General features: G+C 38.2%; 1 protein-coding gene across 8 annotated transcripts in view; it reads right to left on the minus strand.

Moving 5' to 3' along the window:
* Positions 1 to 5,240, minus strand: part of RPRD2 (regulation of nuclear pre-mRNA domain containing 2) — a 60,412-nt gene extending 55,172 nt beyond the window's left edge. For 7 of the 8 annotated variants that reach the window (XM_045295622.1, XM_013008307.2, XM_045295621.1 and 4 more), the window contains exon 1: positions 5,117 to 5,240. The gene's annotated coding sequence lies outside the window, so the exon portion shown is untranslated. The remainder of the gene's footprint in view (positions 1 to 5,116) is intronic. The other variant, XM_045295623.1, reaches the window with a different exon arrangement.
* Between the last annotated feature and the right edge of the window lie 1,799 nt (positions 5,241 to 7,039).

The raw sequence follows: 7,039 nt of genomic DNA on the forward strand, positions 1-7,039 counted from the left end.
ACAACATAGTTCTTAAAAGAGCATAATGTTCCAGAAGATTTTTTTAACAAGTTAATGTAAGATCTCTTTTACTATTAGCGTTTGCAAGAGGCTTGCTGACAAAGTGCTTATGAATTGGGCTGCGATCCACAAAGTTGGCAGTTTGAAACCACCAGCTGTTTCAAGGGAGAAAGACAGGGCTTTCCACTCCTGAAACGTGTTACAGTCTCAGAAACCCACAGTGGCAGTTCTACCCTGCCCTATAGGTTCACTATGAGCCAGCAACGACTCGAAAGCACTGACTTTGAGGGTGTTATTTTTGTTCGTTTGTTTATTGTTAGATTTTATTCTGGGTATACTTGGGGGTTAAGATTTTAAAATTATTTCAGGGCAATATTGCAGGAATTTGTTCACTGTTCAAAGTTTCAGAGGAGTCCGAAGTCAGAAAAAATTTGAAGTTCTCTTCTGAATTTCCCCCCTTTTGATCAAGATACTTCTAGGGAATCTTTGATCAAATGTTTATTACAGTAATCAGCACCATCCAGGACAATCAGCTACACATTCCATATACCCTCCTAGTCCTGATTCTTCTTCACTCTGTTTTTCCAGGTGAATAGATACCAATTACTGAGCCTGGGATGGCCACTTGCAAGTTTTTAAGCTCACAGTCCCTACACAATCAATTAGGATATAAAAGACAAAAGTACCAAATAGGTTATTAAGGCACTTAACTGGGATGTTAAATGAAACTATGAGTCTAAACCCCCAAAACAAGGCATCAAATCCCATGAGGTTTCTAGTTGTACATATGTAGCTACTCTTTTGTAGTTACTGTAAAAATGACTCTTGTCATCTCAGTTCTTTACAGGTGTACAACTTCTTGACAGCAATTAGAAAAATTGGTTGTAAAACCTTACCCTAAGTTGATGATAGAATTTTTTCCATCATCTTTAATCTCCCAATTTTTTTACCTCTGTCCCTCCCTATCCTCCTAACCCCACCACTAATAAATTCTGATTTCTATGTATCCACTATTTTTTGTTTTTTAACAAGTGATATCATATACTATTTTCCTTTTGTGACTGACTTACTTCACTCCACATAATGTCTTCAAGCTCCATCCATGCTGTAGCATATGTCAGACTTCATTTATCCCACATCTGAGCAGTATTTTATTGTACTTATGTCTCATTTAATGAGACACAAAACAATGTTTGTTCATTTATCTGTTGATCGGCATTTAGGTTTTTCCCATGTTTTGGCAATTGTAAATAGTGCTGCAATGAACATAAGTATCCAAATCTCTTTATGAGTTTCTACTTTCAGGTTTTGGGGTATATACTTAGGAGTCCTGTAAGGATATAAATTGTGTCCCTTTTCGGTGTTTCTTTCTTTTTTTTTTTTTTTAAGTTTAGAGAACAAAAAGCTCTCTGATGGGGCAAGATTGGGGCTACCGGGTGGATAAGGACTCCCCAAATAAATTCTCACAGGATAGCCCATACTATCCTCGAAGAATGAGCAGCTGCATTGTTTTGTGTGTGTTTGTCTGTGTGTGTGTGTTCTAAGTTCAACTTTGCTTGGCCTTTTTCTCATCAATGTAATTTCAATTTTCTTAAAATTTTTTCCTAATAACCCCTGTGTGTCCTTCCAAGAAAATCTATCAAGATTACCATTTTGGAAGGCAAACGGCCATCTAGCTGAGAAGCAACAAAGTCTACATGGAAGAAGCACACCAGCCTGTGTGATCATGAGGTGTGGAAGGGATCGGTATCAGGTATCAAAGAGCAAAAAAATGAAATCATTGTGAATGTGGGAGGAGTGCAGATTGGTGACCCAAGACCCATCTGTAAACAACTGGACATCCCCTTACAGAAGGGTCACGGGGAGGAGGCGAGCCAGTCAGGGTGCAGTGTAGCTATGATGAAACATACAACTTTCTTCTAGTTCTTAAATGCTTCCTCTCCCCCTCAACACCTCCCCACTATCATGATCCCAATTCTACCTTACAAATCTGGCTAGACCAAGGGATGTACACTGTACAGATAGGAACTGGAAACACAGGGAACCCAGGACAGATAATCCCTTCAGGACCAGTGGTGAGAGTGGCGATATGGGGAGGATGGAGGGAAAGTGGGGTGGGAAGGGGGAGCCGATTATAAGAATCTACACATAACCTCCTCCCTGGGGGGACGGACAACAGAAAAGTGGGTGAAGGGAGACACTGGACAGTGTAAGATATAACAAAATAATAATAATTTATAAATTATCAAGGGTTCATGTGGTAGGGGGGAGTGGGGAGGGAGGGGAAAAAATGAGAAGCTGATACCAGGGGCTCAAGTAGAACGCAAATGTTTTGAGAATGATGATGGCAACAAATGCACAAATGTGCTTGACACAATGGATGGATGTATGGATGGTGATAAGAGTTGTACAAGTCCCCAATAAATTAAAAAAAAAAAAAGAACTAACACTTTGGAATTCAAAAGAGTGGCTATAACCTTTTGAGCTCACTTCTCTGCTTTGAGTTGAATGGTCCAGCAAGTCCCCTCAGAACTAGTGTTTTCATTGGATCTTGCTCTCTGGATCAGATTGGTAAACCCAAGACTCGTCTCCAGTTATAATTCATTCCATAAAATAGTCTTCATCAGCATCAATTTTGCTTAAGATTAAAAGAATAGAAAAGTCAGCTCTTTAATCTAGCTGAGCTTCATTCAACACTTAACACCCATCCAGTCGAACGCTTGCTGAGTTCAAGATGTTCACTGAAGATGGAAAATGCCAAAACCATGTGAGCTCCCAACTTCAGTAGCTATCACACATCAGTGGTGATATTATGGTCTTCCTCCACCAATTTCTGAACTGCAGCCACAGTTTCTTCATTTGTTGAGATTGATAAGTCTTCCCTTTTCTTGGTTCAACTCTGAGATCTTCCTGACCTTCCTTAATGCCTGATTCATCTAAAAATTGTTCTTCTATGTAGGCTAGCATTCCTGTAAACTTGTTACAAAGCTTCAATGGTTTAGGGAGACGTCCAACTGCATTTTATTAAAAATTTGCTATCTCAAAATTGTTTTATCCATGATACAAAAATACTCCCTTTATTTTCTCAAGGCACCCAAGGTTAAGACAAGATTTGTCTGCATTCACCCACTATTTACAAAGACACATTTGAATATTGCATGTATAAACTGGAATTCTTCTTCTTCTTCTTTTTTTTTTTTGCTGCTACTGTTCTGATTTAATGCCAGAATGATTAAATATGATTTTACAATTTTATCATGTAAGCCTAATATCCCATAATTTTCCTTTAGAGGAAAATTATTTTTGTGCTGATGAAGAATATTTTCCAATGTATTAAATTTATAGCATTGTTCAGTTCTGTCCACACTTCTTTCATGTTGCGAGTGCTCAACCAAATGATCATCAGCTTTGTGGATCTTGATGGAAACCAGGATGCGAAAGTTCTCCAACATCACATCCTGAAATAGCATCTTCTGAGCAGGGTTCAGGAGTAGCCATTCCTCCCAGATGAACTTCACAGCCACATCGTTGAATGTCAGTGATTCCTGAGGATTGGTCATTTTCTTCGGTCCTTATAACACTGCCGGCAAATGAGATGCTCCATTTTTGTCTTATCTGGATCAGTTCTAATGATGTTCACAAATTTGAATCTCTCATGAGGGCACCCCAGAAATAATAATAGCCAAACAAGGCACTTCACTTCTTCCTCTTTCCTCTAAGATGCTGGTGATGCACAATCTGCAGGCCTGTTTGGAGTCAGGTGAATGGATTTGGTTCATATCCCAGTCAGAAATTGAAATCCTTCCTTGTGATGCTTCTATGTGCAAGACAGTAGTAAGAGATTTCTAACTCCCTAGACTGGACCATATTTCTTTGTTCCGTAGAAACTCGTGGGACGCTCACTGGGATCTTCTCCTAAACTGGAATTCTAGCAGCAATTATTTTTTAACTTATACACACAAACACAACATACACCCATGGGGGCTGAGCTTTGAAAAAGTACATACATACTTGAGTATAAGCCGACCCAAATATCAGCCGAGGCACCTAATTTTACTACAAAAACAGAATTTAAAATGTACTGGAGAAAAAAAAAAATGTACTGGAAAAACTCGGCTTATACACGAGTATATACGGTATATGGGAAAATGGACTTGAAAAATTGAAAGGTAATAGAATTTCCCCATACACTTTTAAAAGCTTCCTTGTAGCCACCATGTGTACACACACACACATCTAAATGAAACACTATGTAATAGAGAACAGGTAGAAAATAAAGCATAAATTTTTACTCTATACACCAGAATTTCCCCAATACAGGGGTGGTTTTTAACAGGCCTTCAAAGAGTGGGATCTATCTATATTGCACAGACCCCTAAAGAAAGAAAGAGGACTACTGGCATTAAAGTGCACCATACATCCTTAGATGGTTAACCGAAAGGTCAATGGTTCAAAACCACCAGCTGCTCTTCAGGAAAAAGATGTGGCAGTGTGTGTACATAAAGATTACAGGTTTGGAAACTGTGTGGGGCAGTTCTACTATATCTTACAGTCACCATGAGTTGGAGTTGACTGAATGGCAACAGGTATGCAACCTCAGAAGAGGACATGTAGTGTGCATTATTCTCCAAACTAAACTTGAGCAGGGAACCCTTCTTTCTCTACCCTTTTCACAAAACTAGCGTTTGTGGAATTCACTCTTAAAAATGGTGGGTATAAACTATAATAAGAAGCACAAAAATGGAGTAAGTCAAGTTGGTTAGTGTTTCTATTTCTCTTTTATTAGATAAATTTCATACGGGTGGTGACTTATGGAAGGAAGATCTGGAGGAAGAAAGAAAATGAGTTAAAGAAACAAGACAGAACCAATGGTCTGAAAGAAGCTGAGTCAGAAAGCATGATCAGGGGATACACATACATGGCTCAAGCTAAGATAAAAGAAGTGGTGAATAAGTAAACAAACAAAAGTTTTCAATAAGGGAGAAAAGATGTTTTAAAAGAAGCTATACCAACAAACATTTGGGCAAAATATTCTTGAACCTTCAAAAGCAGATAAAGCTAATAAAATTATGAATGTCTACTCTAAGATCTTAAAGGTTGATACGAAGTTACTTACTTCACTAGAGCAGCTGCTTCGGGAAGTACATCAGCAAAGGACTCACGAAATATGATTGCATTCTTCCTTTTACAGTTCTGTATGACATCGTTGGCAAGATAGAAGAGATTCAGACGATGAGGATAGGCAGCTAGAAATGATAAGAGACGATACATAAAACTAAATAAGTTTATCTGAACTTAGTTCAACTTATTCCAAATAAGGTTCTTAAACTAACAACTATTACATGACTAGGATGGATAGTGAATAAACACATAAATGAATTAATGGATTAATGTATTGAGTGTCATACCTAAAAACTGTGGCTGTAAAGGTTTCTTTCTGTTCAAGTATTCCTCAAGCAGAGTTCTATTTTATTTTATGGAAGTCCCTTAATTCTAGAGAAGCTGAAATAAAACAAAACTGCTATACCTAGCATTTGGGAAGACAGATGCATTGATCATTCTAATAAATAACTAAGGAGTTAGGCTTTGGAAATCTAATCAGAATGTGACCTTAAGCAAGTTATTTAACACTGTATAAAAACCAACATCATTATTACTGTAGATAAATTCTCCACATCAACCAATCCACTACTCAGTGTTGCCTAAGTGCTGCTCCAAGGAAGGAAAGCCTCACTGCTACTTTTATCACTAGGTGAGGACGTCAAATCACCGGTGAAAGTTTTTGATGTTTTAAGTTTTTATGTTGGGCTGCTATACGAAAGTTCAAAGCCTACCAGCTGCGGAGAGAGATGAGGTGTTGCACTCCCATAAAAATTCAGTTTTGGATACTCACAAGGACAGTTTTACTCTGTCCTACAGAGTGTCTATGAGTGGGATCAATTCAATGGCAGTGAGGTCTGTTTGGGGGTAAGTTAAATTTTTGCAAAAATAAATGAGACATAGCTTAATCAATGAAGATTTCTGAGATCTTGGGCAAAGCCACCTAAGTTTCATTACTATACTGAACACTTCAATCTTGTTTGTATGATCCATTACATTTTCTTGTCACTGAGCTTCTTGATCCTAAATTCAGTGACTTCGACGAACCAATCAATCCCTTGTAAATTTTAAAATCCCCTCTCTCTGACCTGAACCTATAACTTCCATTATTCTTTTTCTTCTTTTTCTTCAATTTCTTCAAAATCTTAGTTTTTATTCCCCAACCGTTTTATTGGCACGTAATCCACATATCACACAATTCAATAGTTCAATCACATCAAGAATAGTTGTAAAATCATTACCACAATCCATTTCAGATATTTAATCCCACCCCCTCACCCCCGTGGTTAAATCACCTTTTAAATGAGTTATGTAATCACCATTAGTTCTGTTACCTTCCCCCCTCCCACATATTGTTTCCCTCAACCCACTCACCATCCCTATCTCCCACCCTCCACACCTACATCGTCTACAGACCCTTGTGACAGTTGTTATCTCTGTGCATCTACTCCTTCCATGCTTCACAAACTGGAAAACCCACCAGAAACCGTAATAAATAAATACAGTGGTAAGGATAAAATAGTAATACAGATAAAAGTACAAATAGTGGGTAAGAAAGAAAAGACCGACCATCATGAATATTTAAAAGCCAGGGAAGGAATCTGTGTCATGGAACAAGAAAGAAATACTTGTACCTGGAAGAATCTTGTGGGGATATGCCATAGGCTTAATCTGACTGGATACCCTGCAGATGGGGTTTGGGCTCCCACTATCCTCCATAGTCTTCTACAAATTCGGTGTTCACAATTTAAGCTCTGATACTTTTCCCTTCATCATATTTGAATTTTGCTATTGTCATCTTTGGATCACACAAGCTGGTGCACTTCTTCCTTGTGGACTTGGTTGTTTAGACAGTTGCTTGTTTGAATACAAGCTTTTAATTAAGACCCTAGACATTATTCCTATTGATAGCTGCCACAATCTGCTTTCTTCACCACAC

Source organism: Echinops telfairi, unplaced genomic scaffold (assembly GCF_000313985.2).
Source record: "Echinops telfairi isolate 266 unplaced genomic scaffold, ASM31398v2 ScPeMD7_5805;HRSCAF=6673, whole genome shotgun sequence".
In the NCBI taxonomy this organism is placed as follows: Eukaryota; Metazoa; Chordata; class Mammalia; order Afrosoricida; family Tenrecidae; genus Echinops; species Echinops telfairi.